Source organism: Hemitrygon akajei, chromosome 7 (assembly GCF_048418815.1).
Source record: "Hemitrygon akajei chromosome 7, sHemAka1.3, whole genome shotgun sequence".
Lineage (NCBI taxonomy): Eukaryota > Metazoa > Chordata > Chondrichthyes > Myliobatiformes > Dasyatidae > Hemitrygon > Hemitrygon akajei.
In genome coordinates, this window is record NC_133130.1 from 38,448,271 (window position 1) to 38,469,082 (window position 20,812).

At 37.7% G+C, this 20,812-nt stretch overlaps 1 long non-coding RNA gene across 4 annotated transcripts in view; it reads right to left on the reverse strand.

Annotated features, from left to right (window-relative positions):
• LOC140730361 (uncharacterized) overlaps positions 1 to 20,774 on the reverse strand; it is a 53,291-nt gene extending 32,517 nt beyond the window's left edge. Inside the window, exons 1-2 of one of the 4 annotated variants that reach the window (XR_012099569.1) lie at positions 20,583 to 20,774; positions 19,081 to 19,196 (exon numbers count right to left, since the gene is read on the reverse strand). This is a non-coding gene — a long non-coding RNA (uncharacterized lncRNA). Of the gene's footprint in view, positions 1 to 19,080; positions 19,197 to 19,318; positions 19,737 to 20,126 lie in introns of those variants that run through there. The other 3 variants (XR_012099567.1, XR_012099566.1, XR_012099568.1) reach the window with 3 other exon arrangements.
• Between the last annotated feature and the right edge of the window lie 38 nt (positions 20,775 to 20,812).

The following is a 20,812-nucleotide window of genomic DNA, read 5'->3' on the forward strand; positions in this document are numbered from 1 at the left end:
TTTCTTTCTTTCTTTCTTTCTTTCTTTCTTTCTTTCTTTCTTTCTTTCTTTCTTTCCTGTCTATCTGTCTGTCTCTTTATCTATCTATCTGTCTGTCTGTCTGTCTATCTATCTATCTATCTATCTATCTATCTATCTTTCTTTCTTTCTCTCCGTGTTTTATGGTAAGTACTCAGCTGTATGAGATGGGGGGGGGGGGGGTGGAAGTTTCTGGTAGAGGTGGCACTCCAGGAATCAGGCTGAGACCCGGGGTTAGTCCACAATATAAAGTCAAGCTTGCACAAACGCGATAATAACGTCAAAAAGTCGAGACCTTCCGGCTTTCGTGAGTTTAGAATCAAAACTTCAGCCATGTTTTTCTTTTGTTCCTGTGTTTCCTGGCGGTAATCCCTTTTCTGATATAAAGACATTCGACAATTGAAAAGATGTTGTGTGTCTTATTAGCTTTTTCTGAATCAAAAATAATGAGGAAAAGATCTTTTGACAACTTAAGGAGAACGATATTCTATAGACACGCCTTTTGTTTTTGTTGCCTTTATTTTACTTTGTCTTATGCAGTTAGCAGGCAAAATTCAAACAATTTCTTCTCTTCTTGTAGAGTGTTTTATATTCCTATGAACAAACCCGAATGAAGATATGAGCATTGAAACGTTTAAGAAAGCACAGCTCAAAAGAATTACAACATTTTTTATAAGTTCAAAACAAAATTTACTTGAACGCAAGAGATTCTGCAGATGCTGGAAATCCAGAGCAAATACACACAAAATGCTGGAGGAACTCTGCAGGTCAGCCAGCATCTATAGGAAAGAATAGCAGTCAACGTTTCGGGCGGAGGACCTTCAAAAGGACTGAAGTAACTGGAGGCAACTTTAATTTGATTTTTTATTGTCCCTGCAGTTTCGAATCATACCTAGGACATCCCACCACACCACACCACTACAACACAGCCATCCCAAGCCACTTGTCTTGAAACCAACAGTTTCCACAATTCTTTATAGCCTTGAAAACATACAGAATGCTTTATATATATGACAAAGCACTTTAAATCAAAAGTGTGTTGCCCCCTGCAAATCGATGAGTAAGTTCTACAATGGATAACTGCTGAAGTGCCAAGATGAATTCGATAATACCATGAATGAAAGGCTTAATTGGGTGCCCTGGCTTCATTTATGACAAATATTATTTATTTATCTTCCTATTATTCATCTTGCTAACTTAAACCACGCAATGTTCAAATAAAGGGAAACATTTTTATACTCTTTACCAATTCTGCGGAAAAGCAAACAACTACGAGCATCTAGCTGTGAATTTTTTAATGCAGATCTACAGCATTCAATTAACATGCATAGTTCAATATCGAGCAAGCGTATAGTTTACAATTGTTATGCTACTTGACGGAACCCAGATATTGTAATACGCATTGAATGTGATCTATCTGTTTATCTAGCTTCTATCTGTTTATAATAGGAACAGACGGATCGATCAATAGCTCACTGGATGAACAGATAGGTAGATAGATTGATAGATAGATAGCTAGGTAGATAGATAGGTGGATAACAACAGGAACAGATATATAAGATTACATTAATTTCATTGCAATTGCTTCGGCCGACTGGGTGTTTGTAGTAATTTCGGTTTTTATTTTAGATTTTTATGATCTGCAGTATTTTGCTTTCCAAAATCCTATAAACGCTTCCAGGACTTATACTAGAACAATAATGCTAATTGTGCTGTCCGTTTTGTCATTGTTCCTGAATCCTTTGTATGTTTATACAATTTAATCACAAAGGTAAAAAAAAACTTCTCTGAAAAGTTTATTTTTCTGTCTGCGATTTAAGCCAGCAAAACAATTTATAAATATGTATCACTTGCCGGCAACATATTTGTAAACCATGATCTTTCCCATTTTAAAATCAGGCACATAACCTACAAAGCAATAACATAACCCATCAGTCATTTCTGTGGGATACTTATGTAGAGTAATACATTTATTTTACATGAATATAAGACATAGAATATTATAGAATAGTTTGGGGCCATTTCTAATGGGTAACAGTTTAAATTGCGTTATATAAAGAACATTAATAATTGGTATTCATTAAAACGCTGTTTATACTTAGTTCATTGTTATGGAACAAAATATAAAGTATAGACCACTCTGCGGAAATTGTATTAATGATAAACTTTCGAAACTGGGCTCTGGTGCGATTACTAGCTTAAAGTGCAATAGTGCTGCATGAAGTTAAATAATCCGAATATATCAACTTTATGAAAGCAACAGCAGCAGTGTTTGCTGCAGCGTTTCAAAATATCATTCCATTGGCTGTGAGTTGAAAGCAGTTTCAAGTTCTACAACTGTATGCAAACCTTTTCTATTCAGTATACTAGTACAATGTTCAGTGTCCGCCACTTTTACTTCAAATACCTTAAAAATAGCACACATTTAGTTAGTAGTTTTTACAAATGAGAAGCGCTATGATGAAATGTAAAGGTTTCAGGGCCCATATTTTGAAAAGAAAGGAAAATTTTAAAGAACGGTTCACTATTAGTAATTGCATGGCATGAAATTAAAAATGTATGATGTCAATAATTCAAGTACAGCCTTCTTGACTAGTTCGGTTATCTGAACTGTTTTTTTACTAATGAGATAGATTGAAAGAAATAACCACTCCAAATGGCACTAAAACTTGTCCCGTGTTCTTTTGTGGATTGCTACTGCAAAAGAATGCAAATAGACCTGTTGCGGTTTTGGAGTTTGGTTATGTTATTCTGATTTGAGACTGAAATTATCTGCTGCAGTTTGTCGACCGGCGATACTGTAAAAGAGATTCTACCAACACGCAGAGAAAAAAAGTAATCGAACAAGTTCTAAACAAGCAGTCTCGCCTTCCGTTGCATCGCTGTTCACTGATGATAACTGTGATTTGACCTAAGCATTTTTCAATAATGACCGCACCGTAATTTCCAACAAGCTGTTGGTAGAAATGCAGTTGCTTTAAAGCTGCCATTGGCACTGATCAGGCAAATACTGTATATTGTTTTTGTCACGGGACTGCTGTTCACAGGTTACTGTCTCTCCTCTCAGGCGTCAGGCGCCCTTATCGGTATCGATTGTGGCAGACAAAACGGGAGAAAGATGAGTATGATATTCGACAGATGTTGCTCATTCGTGAATAACAAGCTCACTGAATGATGTATTTGTGCCATTATCCTGTAAATTAATCGAGTAAAATATATCTTCCTTAATATCAAAATCTATTTATAGGATACAACCGCTGTATATGTGCGTCTGACCTTCTGTTACAGCAGCCTCAATCAGTACACACTTTTCAATTGTGATTGTGTGTACGTCTGTTTGTGTTTCTGTATGTTAGTTTGTACTTTGAGCGCGCGTGTAAATGTAAATGTCCGCATGTGTGTTTGCACCATCAGCATTAGTCTATCTGTGTGCCCAAATATATTTTCAGTGTTTGGGCATTTGACTGTAATATTGTTTCAAAGTGTGTGTGTGTGTGTGTGTGTGTGTGTGTGTGTGTGTGTGTGTGTGTGTGTGTGTGTGTGTGTGTGTGTGTGTGTGTGTGTGTGTGTGTGTGTGTGTGTGTGTGTGTGTGTGTGTGTGTGTGTGTGTCTTTATGTCTACCTCTCTCTTGGTCTTTGTATGATTATCGCAGCGTGTAGTTTTGTTCTATTTATCAACCCGTATATTTAAAATCCACCACTAATATTTAGCAGATGCAAGAAAAGAGTTACACAGAGGGATTTTTTTCCCGAGGCAGCCAACTTGACCTGGTTGACTGCATCCATTATAGAAAGCAACCTGTCAATTTTAAACAGAATTATGGCACTAACACATTCAATAACAACCTGTAAGGAAGCACATCGTGGGCTGTCCGCAACATAATATAATCTTGACATCATATCTGTGCTATTTTTGCGAAATAAGATAACAAATAGCTGAACTTATCAATCTGGCGAGTGAGTGGCATCGCTATTTGCTTATCAATGTGGAACTAAGTTTACACATTCAATGCAGAACTTGTTATGTCCTATTATATCTCTTGTATCTGATTCTTCGTTGTATCGTCCAGCGTTCTCAAAGTACAGACTGTTTGAATTAAATAAAACGCCAGTAAAGCTGTTAATGATATTCAATGTATATGAGTTCGTAAAACAGTTTCAATAATGTCTAACCCCTTGCTCGGTTTATGTCATATTGACTATCAATAAGTAACTAAAAGATGAACTCGGGTAGTTTATCTATTGAATGGATGAAGTTTATAGGTCCGATCAGCCTGAGGCTGTTAAACATGGAATGCGTTCACTCACAGTACGCACTGTACAATACTTAAAAACTTAATGAATTTGCGGGTAACATGTATTTCAAAGGAATTCGTTGAACTGCTTTTTTGACAAATTCATCAAATAAATGAATAATAGCAATGAAGGCTGATTTAAAATCGAATGTAATGTAGCCTGCCATTAATATCAATGATACAGTTTAATCAACAGTCGTGATTTCACAAAAATGCCAATTATATTCTAAATGCGCGTGGCACAAAGCGTGGACAGCTAGGGGTTCTAATTTCACTACAACGCATCGTAATTCAGAGCAAAGGTGCATGTATATTATTAACGTTGAGATGATCAGTATTTGGAGGAAGAAATCGATGGGGGCGGGGGGTTTGATCTTAAGCATTTTATTATTATTGACCGTGTTAAGTCGGTGAATTCTATATGGCATATCCCATACAGTGTCTGTTGTGCGTTTTTTTTTTCATTTTCATCCTTTCTGTTTTTTTTACACAACGAATCCTAAATGAGAAGAAGACAATGCAACAGGTAGGAGAGACAGGCAATGAGGGTGAGTGAAAATTGACCAAGCACAATGAACATGTGAGAATTGGCAAAGTGTTAGTAAATTTGAGTGTTATAAGAAAGAGAAGGGATGTGAAAATTACTGAGTGCGTGAAAAATAATTCGGATGCTGTGTAAGAACAAAGGTGTCAGCGGAAAACAATACGAGCCTGTGCGTGAAAGAGAAAACAGCAGGAAAAGGGAAGAAAGAGGGCAAGCAAGAGAACAGTGGGACAAGGATTGTCCATGTGTTTGTGTATTTAAGAACGAGGAAGCCAGAAAGAGAGAGCAAAAGAATTAGTTAACTCAACGGATAATAGTCTGAACTCTCATCTGAACCCGCTGTTGTGCAACAAGCAGCCAGATTATGGATGGTAAAAAGAATTAACTACTGAGAGTAAAAACATTAAGATGATACATTTTCAATAAACCTAGTCTACTTAAATGAGAAGTAAATTGGTAGTTGAAGATTTTTAACTGGGTCATCATTACTGAATATTTACCTCGGTGCATCAGCTCTGTTCTCAATTCTTTAACTTGCTTCCAAACTTTGGAAATGTTGAGCGGTTTATACATAAGCCAATTTTTTATGAATGCATTGTGTATAGGTCATTCTCCGAAATCATTAGTGGATAGCGGTATAGAATTAAATTATAAAAACTGGTTGCTCTTCAGAGATTTAGAGCGTGATAACATCTTAAATTATGAAAGAATACCTAGAACTACATGAAGTTAATAGTTTTATTTTCAATATTGGCATATTATCATTGCCCCTCGGTGCAAAGGTCCCCTTAGCTATTTCTAAGCATTTCTCATTAGATCTTAGCCGATGATGATGTTCACAGTGTGTGTGTATGTATGTATATGTATATATATAATATACCTGTATAAATCTAGTGCCGTAATATCTTTGCGATTATGCTTTGTGTTTTTGAATGTTAATTCATTATGCCCGTATTAGAATATCCGAGTTTCCTGCTCTAGGGTCCATTAGGTGGAGAGAGGCTTCAAACTTCAAAGCTTCGAATGTTATTTCTTGGACATATCAGGAGTTGGTTTTGAGAAAACTGTATTTTCATTGAGAGATGTAATTCATAAAATAAACCTAAATCCATACATTCAGCATTACTTGGAAAGTTTATCATTTTGTTGATCATAAATGGCGCCCTCTGATGATACTAAATTTGACCTACATTAATCCTGAAATCTGGACTTGGACTGGCTCGCACAGGAGCGTGATTTACAGGTGTTCCGTTTCTGGGGCTGGAAAGTCGGGGAGGTGCGGGTAGGGGGCTGGTGACTTCAGGAGATGGGGCTTCAGAATTGCCGTGGAAAGGACAGCGTCCTCTGCAGGGCACTGGGGGCATATCATTCCTGCTGAACCCAAACTCCAGCCAAAAGAAGTTAAATTATACAGTATCATCAGTAAAATAGCTAGGTTCCTGGCTAGTACAGTAAATAAACTGTGTCGGTGCAATTAACGGCATAAGTATACTTGTGCTCTATCAAGATCCTTATCAACTGCAATGAGAAACACAATTTGTGATCGCAGCAATCGGTATTATTAGCGTTGTCGTACTAAGAAACCACAATACACTTACTTCTATGGATGCTTGCCCCTGATCCATACATCACCTCTCGACCTCACCAAACTGCCTTAACTGAGGAGCGAAGGGAAAACGGGTGTGCTAAATTCCAAAAGGCGTTGAGCAAAATTTATCTGCTGCCAAAGTTACTTCTGCGTTAGTTCCAGATGCGAGTAGTTGATTGAATTCAAAATCAATAATAAAAACTGTAATGCTGTGTAGTTGATGCATACAGTTTCACTCGCTTTCTTCTCCGCGTTATCTGACCATTAAGGCAGCACTATAATATTAATGTAACATTACCAGTGATTACTTGGGTAGCTCTAATCCGGGATAGCAAGAAAAACTTTAACATAAATCTTCCAGCAAAACCACCCGAGTAAATGTCACAGTAGGTTTATCAGACCAGTGAAGGATTGGTTAGCGTGATTCATTAAAATGGGTAATGCTTAAGGTAAATGAATTCCCAACAATTACTGCTGGTAGAGAGTGCTGTTCGATGCCTTTGAATAAGTAGTTGCGTTACATTTCAAGGTCGGTATTTAACATAAATTAGTATATTTGGAGGTCTAATAGATCTTATTAATAACGGTTCGTCAACTTCACAACCGATAGCAGTTTAAAGGCACGGTAAAACATCCAAGAGTTATGATGAATATTTTTGTGTATTCGTTTCCGAGCATGTGGCACATTCTCATTTGACATCTATTATTTGTTGTATTTAAATGACATTAACGGGTAGTTTATACGTTCTGTGCCCCATGTGAATGTTGTGTGTTGCTTATGTTCACTGTTGTGTGTGTTTTTTGTTTTATCTTTGTCATTTCGTGCTGAGTTTTTATTAAAGAGGCCATTCTGCCCAATGTCTTCCCTCTACTATCTGAAGCGTTATTTCCATCCGCTATACGTTTAACCTTCTACATATTGCTTTTCCGCACATTTTTCTAATCTTCCTTTGAGGATATTTGGATTATCATCCCACCCTCTATTTCAGATAAGGCGTTTCAACCTCATTACAGTCAGCCATGTATAAATATTCCTTATAACCTCTACCTTCCAGAGTCTCTGCACTTTGCATGTAAATATATTGTGTGTAGAAGGTTAACACTATGTGGTGTGTACTTTACTAAATTGTATGTTTCATTTGTGAGCATTATTTTGTTAATCATGAAAATGTTATACCAAAAGAGGCAGCTGGTCCATTTTACCTGTGACAGCAGACTTTCAGTACTTAACGCACGTTAGTGTCTAACCTCATTAGCTTCTGTGTAAATGCCTTTCACTGTTCACCTGTATATTTAATGGTTTTTTTCCCCTCAAATATCCTTGTATTTGGTCGTTTTGTGAATGTTTTCACGCTGAGTGTATTGCTATTTCCGTTGGCGAGACTGCTTCTGTGTATGTTTTCTGAGGTGGCCAGCGACTGAAAATGTCAGCGGAGAGCTGAAAGTTTTACTGCGGTGCCAAAGAGTTATTGACTTCTTTTACTGAATAATATGAATCTGTGAATACACATTAATGTTGTCCGGCGCACATCTTTTTCCAGTGCTGTTTTATGGTGCTATCTTTGTATGTATGGTTTTGAATTTTCAACAGAGTACGTGCTGCGCTGGAATATGTTAATATTATAACTTTACAATGTTGTCAAAAACGTTTCCAGATCATAAAGCATCTTGTAATTTTCCAGAGGTATTGTAAATACAATTGCATTCTTCTCCCATGTTTATTTGCTCACCGTTTATTATATGAATACAGTACACGGGACGTCAATTAATTATTCCCAACAGGTATGCTGCGACTGAACTGCCGTAAGGAGAAGCCCCTGTTGAATCAACAACTACGGCAGCATGTATATTTTTTGGTGCTTGGATGTTTTATTTCTGATTATTCCAAACATTATATAGTTGTTTTAGAAAGATAAAACCATGAACAAAGAAGCAGGTGAAGACAGCTGTCCCTTTGAACCTGCCCTGCCCTTCGGTATGATCACGGCAGATCCACAACGCTGACACCAAATTCTGACAACACACACAAAATGCTGGAGGAACTCAGTATGCCAGGCAGCATCTGTGGAAAAGAGTACAGTCGACGTTTCGGACCAAGACCCTTCAGCAGGACTGGCAGCCGACGGTTTGGTCGGAGACCCTTCAGCAGGAGTCTGCTGACTTAATCTCGTTTGTGACCATATTCTGACTCTCTCGCCATTTCCATTGGTCCCTTTTGAGTCTAGAAATACTGTGTTACCCAAGATCGTTCATTCAGAACGGAAGGGAAGTGGTCTTTCCTTAGCGATCCCAGGTGCAAACGAAATTAAGCCCCTCTATTGGCTACAACGAGTCAAATCGCCTCTAGGCTGGTAAAAGAGTGGAGGGAAGGTAGCGCTGAAAAATTATACATATTTTTAAAAAATTATTGGTAGTACAAAGCGTAGTGTACCTCAAATGCGTGCGTTTATATTTATTGTAAAGATATAATTGTCTGCAAAACAAAGATAACATGTATTGAGCTGAACAATGCCTGGATGGCCTATTAGATACAACATGCATTTGAAGTACAGCACGACTTGTACAGTACTGTCAACTCAAAATTGCAATACTTCTTCAACGCCACTTTCTCAGGTCTCAACTCATTCGCCGCCCTGGTCGTCAAGTGACTTGCCGTAGGTCGTAAACAAATTGCCAAGCTATTGCCATTGAAACGTTCGTGCACATCTCCGGCACAAATATTGATAGAAGATGGTGGCCGTCTTGGACATGCTTAGAGAGAAGAGGTTACTTTTAGTGAATCGCCTAAAGTAAATTCAAATAGCCTGTGAAAAACAGGCCAAAACGTTTCACTAATGTTAGTCTCCAGACATTATAAAGTTCATTTTGCTATCAATAAAATATTAAAGTGTAACTGTCTATCTATCTCACAGTTTATGGTTTGCCCACCTGTCTGCTAATTGGTTCATCCAACCGTTGTGCGCAACAATGACGCAATCACGCCTGTATTTGTCCAGAGAAGTTTTTTTGACATTTCCCACCTTTTGACACTTGAAACAGACTGTATATTTATCAAATACTGTACGTTCAGGTTCATACCATTTACTATTTAATATTGTGGAATTGTGAATTATTCTGATTAAATAGATTGACTGTGTTTAAAGAAAAAAACAATCATATAATTTAATATAGGGGACGTGGTGGGGGAGAAGGGGATATTGAAGGGGGATATTGAAATGCGACGTAGATTTAGTGAATTGCACTCTGAAAAATCATAAACATTGCAACACAATGAACTAGTGCAAAATGGGGCGAGGCATAATAACAGTTCGACACGGAGTACATGGGCAGAAGGGCCTGTTTCTGTGCTGTCGTACTCTATAACTCTATGACTACGACAAGTAGATAAGGAGTACAGAACAAGCTCGCCTTTATCGGTAGGGGCACTGATATGCAAAATCGTATTGCATCTGTATAAAACTTTGCTTAGGCCGCATTTGGAGTGCATTCTGGTCTTTGGAGAGGGTTTCAGAGAGGTTCACCAGGATGTTGTCAAGATTACAGAGTCTGAGCTATAAGGAGAGGTTGAACAAACTTGAATTGTTTCCTCTGGAGCGTTAGAGGCTGAAGGGGAATAGAGAGCAAATGTCTTTTTGCTGATAGATGGAATTATTTATGATTAGCATCATGGTCAACGCAAACATGGTGGGCCGCAGGCCCTGTCTCTTTGCTAAGGTGTTCTTTTGTTTTGTTGCCCAATTGTTATAACTGAACTGCAGTTTTCAAAATTAATTTTGCATTAATTTGAAATCACATAGAAACCTGGTGAAGATATTTCATGGAGTATAAGTTCTTTACTCCGGTATCATTAATAGAGATGCATCCATAAAAAGAAAAGTTAACCTTCGAAACGACGGGATTGAAAGCAACAGTTTATTTATTCATAATAAAGGAAAGTTCTTTTAAAACTAGTCAAGTTGCATGTTAATCCTACGTGTTGTGAACTAAACCGCATATTCCAAGAAGTGGTCTGCGATGAAGAATGATATTTGTATTGTGAAACATTTGTGAAATTCCACCGCAAGGGCAAGACTTATACGTATAGTATTATACATATAGTAGTATGCGTATAATACTATACGTTTTAGAGACTATATTAACTTTTTCACAAACTAACAGAATTAGAAATACTCTTTTGAAATTTGGGGTAATGCAACCAGGCTACCTCGAAAGCGTACTTAAAACAAAGCGGTACACTAGGATGGCATCCGAGGCAGTCATATGTACAGAATTATGTTTGGTGCACATATCCACCAATCACACTAAATCCATAGAACTCTGTCGCATATGTGAGGACTAAGGATAATGATGCAAAAAGACACAATTATTATCATGCCAGTTTTGACGCCAGAACACAATAAATACTGTTGAAAAGAACGACTGAATATGTTTTCTTACGACTCTATTTGTGCACCTTGGTAGGTCGTTGATCTTCATATCAAGAGACCAAGTTGGTGTTTGCACTAGCATCTGCCGGTTGTATCATGGAGCTATATACAGTATAATACCAAGAACAAGTGCAAGATAAAGCCAGAGTACTTTAGAAAACTTATAGTTTGTGTACTTAAGTTGTCAATGAACGTTAACAGATAAATATGAAATTAAGTGCGTTGGTGGTTACAAACAGCAAAGACTTAAGCTACACTTTGCAAATTAAGAAACAAAATATGGAATAAGAGGAAAGGAGTGCTTGTGAATAAAAAAAAGCATTACAACAGCAACACAATTAAACAAAACAATGTAAAATGCCAACACTGGAATTTATTTCCCGTAAAGGCAATGTAATGTTTGAAATTGCTTGCGCAGGAACCTAGCCAACCTTGTATCAGCATAAAGAAAAATACTTTGAAGCATTCGAGAAAATAAAAAGGAAGTAGCAAATTTGTAATCAGATTTTCAGAAAAGGAAAGAATTCGAAATAATCTGATGAAAAAAATACAGTCGATATTACGAATAGATTCGAGGGAGCAACAATGAGAAAACATTCCCGCAGTGAAAAAATTCGAAGCATCGGCCGTCGATAAAAGTTAGTTACATCTAATTCGAAATGGATTTTTGGTCAAAGACCTCACTATCATAGTAATTGGTTGAGATAAATACTTCGGATGTTTAAAAATAAAGCCAGGCAAGTACATGAGAGAAAGTGGAATAGCTGGAGACTGCCATGAATTATACCAAATAGGACAAAGGTCAAGGGAAGTATAAATAACCATGTAATCCAATAAGGTTATGTTCTTACTTCGGCATTGTATATCGTAGGTAAATCTACAAAATGTAATAACATTTGAAAACGGCTATTAATAATCTTGTATCTAGTTTATATGGCTGATAGTAGGAAATGGCAAGTAGGATTTAAGTGAGAGGAGTGAGGTAGTGAACTTGCTGAGAAGCAATATAGCGAGGAAGTACATAGATAATGGAACAACATTAAGTAAAGGAAGAAAACCACCTGTATGGTGGCTTCCTTCATACGCTTTGCTTTGCAGTATCTGGAGAGATCCATAAGATGTTTAGTTTGGCAAGTAGAATGCCCCCTCCCTTTATTAGCCGACCATAGCATATAGGCGGAGATGTAATGCTAGAACTACATAGAACTCAGTGCAGTTCATGTACATTTCTGATCATCAAGTCCCAGTCAGGAAGTACGGGCAATATTTACAGGGATCTTCAGAGGACTGAAAATTTGCAATTATCAGGAAAGGTTGGATTGATTGGTTTGGAACCCAGAAGGCTGAGGGAAAACTTAATTGAGCTGTAAAAATCTATGAGGAGCTAGATCGAATACATAGGAAGGGCCTATTTCTTCCCTTTTATTGATTCCCTCATGGATCGTAGACACTTTAAAATTATGGATTTAAAATAATTAATATATGATGTAGCAAGGTGAAGAATAACTATTTTCTATTTACCTAGGAGGTGGTATGGATCTGGAATGCACTGCCTGAAATGTTGGGAAAGGTAAAAGCGCACATAGCATTTGAAAAGAATTTGAAAGTTTACTTGGAACCCTGACCTGCTCCTAGCAACAGTGGCTCCGATCAGGTTGGGTAATTCTTTTCCGATTCGTATTAACATGATGGACCGAATCACGACTCTTCTGTGTCGTGATTTTTCTATGATTTAGAAAGTCCATAACTGGCGTTAGAATTGAAAGAGTGATGGTTAAGAGACAGGTTAGTGAACATACATTATCCAATTGGGAACAAATTGAAGTTCACGGAATTGTGTATGTAAACACAGAGCCTTTTAACAAGCCTATCTATAAACTAATTTCACCATTTGACCAGCTGACACTATGTAAAAGGACGGCGGGACGGCGTGCTCGGTGAAATTATTACCTACTCGTATTGCAAGATACGGTATGTCCCAATGTGTTCGTCTACGTGGACTGAATGAACGGGCAACTAGAGACCCATTGATGTGGGGCACTGGTCAGTCTTTGTATGGGTGAAAAACGATTTTTAAACCCTTTCAAGCTTGAGTTCTAAATGGCAAATACCTTGAAGAAGTAAGCAAAATGGATTATTGTTATCAAGCTTCCTTTTGTATAGAGTGAGGATGAGTGACAGGGCAGAAAAAAATCTGATACTTCCATCTGCTAATTAGAACAAACACATTTTTGCACTTCATATAACAGTCTGAAAGTCCAAACCTGCAGCAACTCGCTAAACATAACATGCCTGACAAAGACTTGGCAGCAACTTTGTACTTAACACTGATCATACGCTTTAGATAATCGATCTATTTGTGTTTCAAAATCAGCACCACTTGTTGATCATCCGTCACTTCAGTTTCAATTACGTTGTATAAGATTTGTGGTGGGGAAAAAAATGGGAAATGAAGAAAGGGGAATATATGCGCTACTACAACGCCAGAGACTCGGGTTCAATTCCCGCCAGTGCCCGTAAGGAGTTTATACATTCTCCCTATGACTGCGTGGGTTTCCTCCAGGTGCTCTGGTTTCCTCCCACATTCCAAAGACGTACGGGTTAGCGAGTTAATTGGTCACTTGGGTGTAATTGGTCGGCATGGAATTGTTGGGCGGAAGGGCCCGTTACTGAGCTGTATTTGAATAATAATAATAATAATAATAATAATAATAATAATAATAATAATAATAATAATAATACCAGCGTTGTTTTCTGCTTGTGATATTACTGATAGATGCTAATCATGGCTTCTCTCTGATCCATTGCGTTTTTATCTGATTTGAAAGACGTTGTTCTCTATTATACGGACACGTCGTGTACATTGTATAAAAGGTGGCTAACTTAAATCACGGAGAACCCCAAATGAAATCCAACCTGCGCATTAGAATATGAGTTCAGAAAATGAAGTCAGTCCCATCCCAAGGGTTATCCGATAAGGTCATCTTCATCTTTCTCTCCCTCTAGAAATTACCCATCATTTCTGAATTTAATCACATGTATGATATGACCACATTATAAATTATTGAAAGTAACGGTTAATTCACTTGATTATCAGTTCCATCGATTATTATTGTCAGGTCTGACTACAAAGGCTACATTGTATTAATAGTCAAATCAGTCAGCAGCGAGTGAAAAATAGTTTTCTTCATCGTGTACCGGATTAAATCAACAGTCCATTCAAATCCATTCGCACATAGGGTCCTAATGTACACGAGATTGCAATGGCGTGCTACAAGCAATTGTTATCAGAATACTACTGTTGTATAAAGTGGAATATAATTAGTTCGATGCTTGTCATAATTCATCTTCCAAATACTTGGCAACTATTGTAAACAAAACATGCAGCTTGAATGGTCTATTGTTTAGTTTCAAAAACAGTTAACTTGATAGATAAAAAAGTGAGAGGATAGGTTATCATTTCTCAATTTCTGTCACGATGCTTCTATTTTCTAATTTCATACAGGTATTAAGCACGGTGGATTGTGCTTGATACCGCTGCTCACGCGCACACTAATCATGGGGATAGATTCCGAAGCTGACTAAGCTCATATATATTTTATTTTGGATTTTACATAAAATTAGATATTCATTCGGCACGTTTTTTTCTTCCACAAAAATCGTCCTCTCTGTCTTTTGAATGAAATCCAGCCCATTCATTGGGTGAGAAAAACAATTTGAAAAGACTGTTGTTATGATTTTAATTCTATGCTGTCACCCAGACTTTTGATTCCTAACTGGCATATGTAACTATAGTTGTAACCATAACAATAAAGCATTATGCATCATATTCAAATAATACCAGTTAACCACTTCAGTTTTATTCAGCGACCCTTCCTTTCCTTAGAGCAAATGAGATCGCTGCTGCCCTACAGTTCGAAGTTTGCCAGAAAACTTTATCAAAAGGAACATGCGGTGCAGTATTATTAAGCACAATGTTTCCATTGTAGTCGGAAGCATATAGTCTCTGTATCAATTTTGAAGATATTGGTAAGTGTAGGGAAATTATGGTGATTGATTATCTGTGGAGGAAATGGTCATACGTAAGTATTTAAATATATTTAAACATGTGGTCGTTTCTTAGATGAAAAAGCCCTACCCTAGACATGGCTCCACCAATTATTGGTTAAGTAAAATATATTATGCAGCTACAGCGGGCACAAGCACTCTAACTTTGAGCATATTACTTCATTAGCACGTAGATCCGTTAGAGAAGAAGAATATATTTCCAAAAACATGCAATAAATGAAGATCCTGTTTTCTCATTCATTTATTAGTATTAATATTATTATTTAGCGAAGTGGCACGATAATCCTCTAACGTTAAAACCTTGCGCTTGACTGACTCATCTGTTGAGTGCAATGCAGGCGATGGAAATCAATGTATCTGCTGCAGGCTAGGCTAATGGATTAGAATTAGTTTATAGTGTAGAGTGTTCGATAGCATGGGGGATGGTGATTCTTGAGCCGGGATTGTGTAGCTCCCGTTTATCTATAACAAGCTGTCCGTAATCCAAATAAAGTAATCATCACCAGCGTGAAAAGTTCCGGCAGCATTATTTTCTTACAGTAAGGCAGTAGTTCTCACACGCACAAATTAATGAAGGCGCTCAGCTAGTGAAACGGGAACTGATTTGGCAAATTGTTCTTTCATCATCTGTCAGAGGCTTTTTAGAATAAAACAACATTAAAAGAAACCTTTTATCCTCGCTCCGCTCTCCCTCGGGGAGCACTATACATTTGTTTCGAATAATTTACTTTAAGATTTCAAAAGACTAATTGATTTTTAAGTGCAAACTCAGTAGGGGGAAAGTACAATGCCATACGCCAAAAGCAAGCAATTGGCAATTGAAAGGTTACCTGAATTTCATAGCAATCGAGCGTTTTTATTCGGGAGAACTCAAGATGGGCATCTGCTTTGGGCCGCTCGAGGGACCGATTATGAAGAGGCAGTTAAGTCAACTTTTTTTGACTAAAGCAGATTGAAATGTCAAGCCGACTGACCAATGAGCCATGATAGCACCATATGATATTATATTGTGTTGAACTGGATTCAGTGCTTTTATTCATGTAACTAATTCGTTTTGACACATACACACATAACCCGGTAGCAGGAAGCCCGGCGTTCACCCTTCACCTTCTCCTCCTCCCAGTAACTTCACCACCATCCCTATCCCCACCCCCACCATCCTTCAGCACAAAAACGCGCTGCTAAATTTCCTGGGCTTGGACTCACATCTTTGTTCAATTCATTAGAAGTAACGAGTTGACATAAGGTAAATCTACGGTGAGGCGCCTTTATTTCTTGTCTATAGGGCGACCTCATTAAATATCGCTAACAAGGCGTGCAAATCTCCTGATTGGACAGACGTCCTGTAACGCACTGCCCCTTGTAGGATATACACTTAATGAAGGCCACGAGAAAAGTGGGCAAGAATTTGCAAATGCCCCAAGTAAAAGAGTGAAAGTTTTTCAACCATGTCATTTGATACCTGTTTACACTCTCACCACAAACTGCGCATTCATTTCTGCAAAAGAGAGGTTGATTGCAAACATGGTTGTAAAAACAAAGCTGTTCCTTCGAACGTGTTAGAATCTTACTGTCTGCATTCTTAGTTGATATCAGTGTATTAAAATCCACACTAGGCAATTAATGCTTGTCTTATATAAAAGTCTACCAGGAAAGCTATTCCTTCCCAGGTCGCTTGATTATTTAAGCGGCCTGATAATTATTTCGATAATTATAATTTTAACGACAGACTTTTAAAGGTTGTTTTTTTAAAAAAATAAACATCGGTCATTGTCTTCTATTCCAGGCTACGCTTTGATATTAAAAGTTTCATCGTTATTTTTAAACCTTTCTACAATTTCACCATGCCCCAGCTCGGTTATCTTGACTCTCGGAATAGCGACATATGTGGGTCCCTGCATTTCTGACTTTTGGAGCATACTCGATTTTCATCGCTGAAATTCTGGAAGTTTGACTCCTTCACTTCCAGGACTTAAGATCCGGAATCGCCCTACCTCCCGAAGGAAAAACACCTACGTCTCTCTCTTCCTTCTCGGAGCTTCTCGATCAGGCTTTGGACCATTTGTCCTAATATCCCTTTATGTGTCTTGAGGTTAAGCTTTTTTTTCTGTTGCATTGTGTTGCGTTCCAGATGAGAGAAATTTGGTTAGTCGGATTTGGGTCATGCTGCAGCTGTAGAGGGTTAAAACTTACATGCTCTCTAGTCAGTTCAGATCCGAGTGCGTGACTTCTAACTGAAACTTATTACGCTCAAGTTCCAATTCATCTATTGAAACTTACTGTAATGAAAATTATGCCAGCGTAATTTAAAAAGAGAGAATGCACTATATTGTCTAATAAATTGCTGGATTAGAACTCGTTTTGTATGGTGTTCATTGATATCCGATGAGATACCCTGCCCTATTTAACTTTTCTTTTCATTTATCACCTTATATTATAATCAATGAGGGAAAATAATCTATGGAATATATTTCACTGGATGGCGCACTTGCGGATTATGCAAATTTAAAACAACATATTGTATCTTTAAACATTCCACTAAAATAATTCTTAATAGAATCCATTAGTCAATGTTTTAGAGGGATTTAGATTTTCCACTATTAGTTAGATGTTTATTTTCACACAATTTTAATTGACTTTCGTTGAGTTGTAACCGCCTGAATTTATATGATTTAAAGTGAAAATGCTACTCCGCTTTATCTGCGATAAAACCAGATCAGAGGCTGTCGCTGTTGATTTGTATGTACCAGCATATAAAAAAGATTATTAGCGAATAGAAATCATTAATATAAGTAGTTCATCCATGATCCAATGCGAACATATCAGGGACAATACAATTAATAATGCATGCAAACTAAAAATGAATCATACAAGTAATATGTTTCTGCGTTGAGGATTAAAGGCGCGCTGTGCAAGCAATAGATGATGAATCTGGGCTGATTGCACCCAGACTTGGTATTGAAAATAGCGTCAGGAGATACAGGCCCAATGGAGCTCACATTTAACCAGCCACCTTAAAGAGACAAGGTCAATGCAAGAGGAAAGAATAATGGAAACAGTTGTAGAGGATACAAAACAAATTAGAAAATTAACAAGAGACACAGAGCAAAACAGAACAAAAGCCAAATTAATGGCTCTAATTGTATTTGCGACATCAGCACCGGCAATAGTTGTAGGACAATACCAAAAAATATTAAATAATGAATGCGGCAATTTCACATCATGAAATAGGTAACAAATCAAAAGGCAATGCAAACGATTTAATAAAACAAAACACAATAAAAAGTTAGTTATTATATTTCGACACATTCTATTTTATGCCGTCCGGCTGGATTAATTTTCTTCATAATATTGTTCATAAATACACATGGATTCAGCGTTACTTTGATGTACCTACACTTCCGCTCCTTCAGCTGTGTGAACTTTTACAGTTGATCAACCTATGCTGGAGGTTGTTAACCAGTTTTTTTAATAGTTTACGGACACTGGCGATTGATGTTTAATCATGGGCTGTAGCGTTCTGTGTTCAATGTTGTGGAAGTGCAATACGGTAGGAAGGACCTAGTCGCGGCTACAAAAACTTTAAAATTTTCTGATGGAACAGAAACTTCATGGAATTAATGGAAGTCATCTCCGGGGAAAGAGTCCTGGGTATGTTCACCGCTTTCGGATGCCGGTCTATCACTTAGGTTGCTAAATTTCTTAATATCTGTGAAACTTTAATGTTTCTTTCTATTTGGTGAGTTACAGTTGCTTGAGCCGGACAGGACTCGGAGCTTTGTATGAAGCCGTTTCATTGACGGTCGCTGTTACAAACAGAAGCGGCCAGCTGCCGTCATTAAAAAGCTATTTACACCCAGTACTCTTCACACAAAGATTGGGCGAATAATTATGTGCTTGTAGCTTTATGAATGTGTCTCGAATAGGCTCTGACAACCTCGTAGTTCTCTGCTTTTATTCTTAACACCTGCAAATGTATACGTTGTGTATTCATATATATAGCATACATTATATATCATATATACTCAATCTATACATTTATATACATACAGACAGACATATATGTATGTATGCAATCTATACATTTTTACTTTTCACTATCGTTGCATACAGCATTATTAAAAAAATGATGCCACCTACCATTGAGGTACATTGCGGGTTGTTCTTAAGACTGCGCGACACATTGTACAACGAAATATTTGCCTTTTTAAGGCGCTCTCCTTTAGCAGGCGGAAAATCGGAGGCTCCCTGTGTGTCTGAAATAAACAAACAAACAAATAAATAAATAAATACCGATTACCGCGCACCTCATAGGGTTAATCTACAGGGATAATAATTCAACATTTTAGAAACATTTCGACAAACATTCTTTCCCCACCCTTTGTTTTGTGAAGCAATGAACGAAAATTAAAGTGATTATACAAGTGGAGATTATGCTGCTAGGAGCTTCCTATCCTCTTGTGTTGTTCCTGAATGAAACAATTTAGAGTATTTAAATGGGCGTTGATGATACTTTTTAATAGAAATCCACAGCGAATGTGTAATACAGCATCACTGTTTCCAGTTGAACAATCTTCCCAACTGGATCTATTCATGTGCCACTTGGAATTACTTCATGCGGAGTGCGCTATGACAGAAGCGCAAACTGTTTGCAGTCCACTACAGAACCCATACCACCCATTAGCGTTATTATCTTTGTGCAAGGCAAATTCGCTTTCTTGTTCCCCTTTTAAAGACTGCAATATCTTTTTTCATCTGAGTTTGGAAAGCAGATTGGCCGTTATCGTACACCTCTCGTTTCCTCCGATCTGCTTTGGAATGTGGAAGAGAACTAAAAAAAAAAGTTTTGAATTCCTGAATGATTTTTTTCCCCCGTAGAAAGGCGGCTTAGGATAATTATTTCAGCTTTATTGAAAGCAGATTAGTTGAAGTCTGGATGCTGCGTTTCAATACGCGTTGTACAATCCGGTACAATGTCCGTATTGTTCGCTACTGTGTGTGAACCCATTCAAAATATACACTTTTTAACACCAAGCAAAGTCCTGTCTAAATATACACAGTAAGGCTGGAAAGACATCCGTGACCCGTACAAATCTTTGTAAAGCACACTTCCATAGTTACAGAAGCCAAACAAAAGAGCCAACAGCTCAAGATGCTGATTAAACCCTTCTTAAAGGCAAACATACCCAATCATAAAATATATTTGCTTGGCACCGATGACCAATAGAACGGCTGGCGTCAGCACCGATCGAATTATAGCATTAAAACATAATCCATGATTTCAGCAACTTCAAGCCAATGATTTAAAATGAAAGTTTTTTTCCCTCTAATACAGCATGTAACATCTACCTGCGGACTATCCACATCCGTTCCATGGATTCCCACATAGCCCTATCTGCGCGAAGTCCTTAACACAAGCTTCAATGATCCATGCTCAATGCCATAACAATGTACAGTATCATTATTGCAGAATCCAAGAAAACCGGCTTCGGGTTAGCAGCTACGCTATTAATTAAGTGGAGTTACGAGCACGAAGAAAGCGCAGATTAAAACATTTCCTTTCTAGACATAAAGCCATGGCATAAAGATGGGTCTAATTATCTCATTTTTCTTTTATTCCCCGGTACTATTAATGCTCATACCAGCAGAATGAAATGAAACTACGTGCAAATCATGTGTAAACTGCCTCAGTTAGGAGCCCTCTATTCCGAGGAACACAGGCTCTCCCATTTACTTTCCCCCTATCTTCCAGACTTAACGAGAATCGTTAAGATCACGGTAATATTTTCGCCCTCTAATTACTCATCCCATTCAGCAAATATGTGCGCCGAGGTTTTCACATCTGAACTTTCCGGGAGGTAGGTGGGCGATG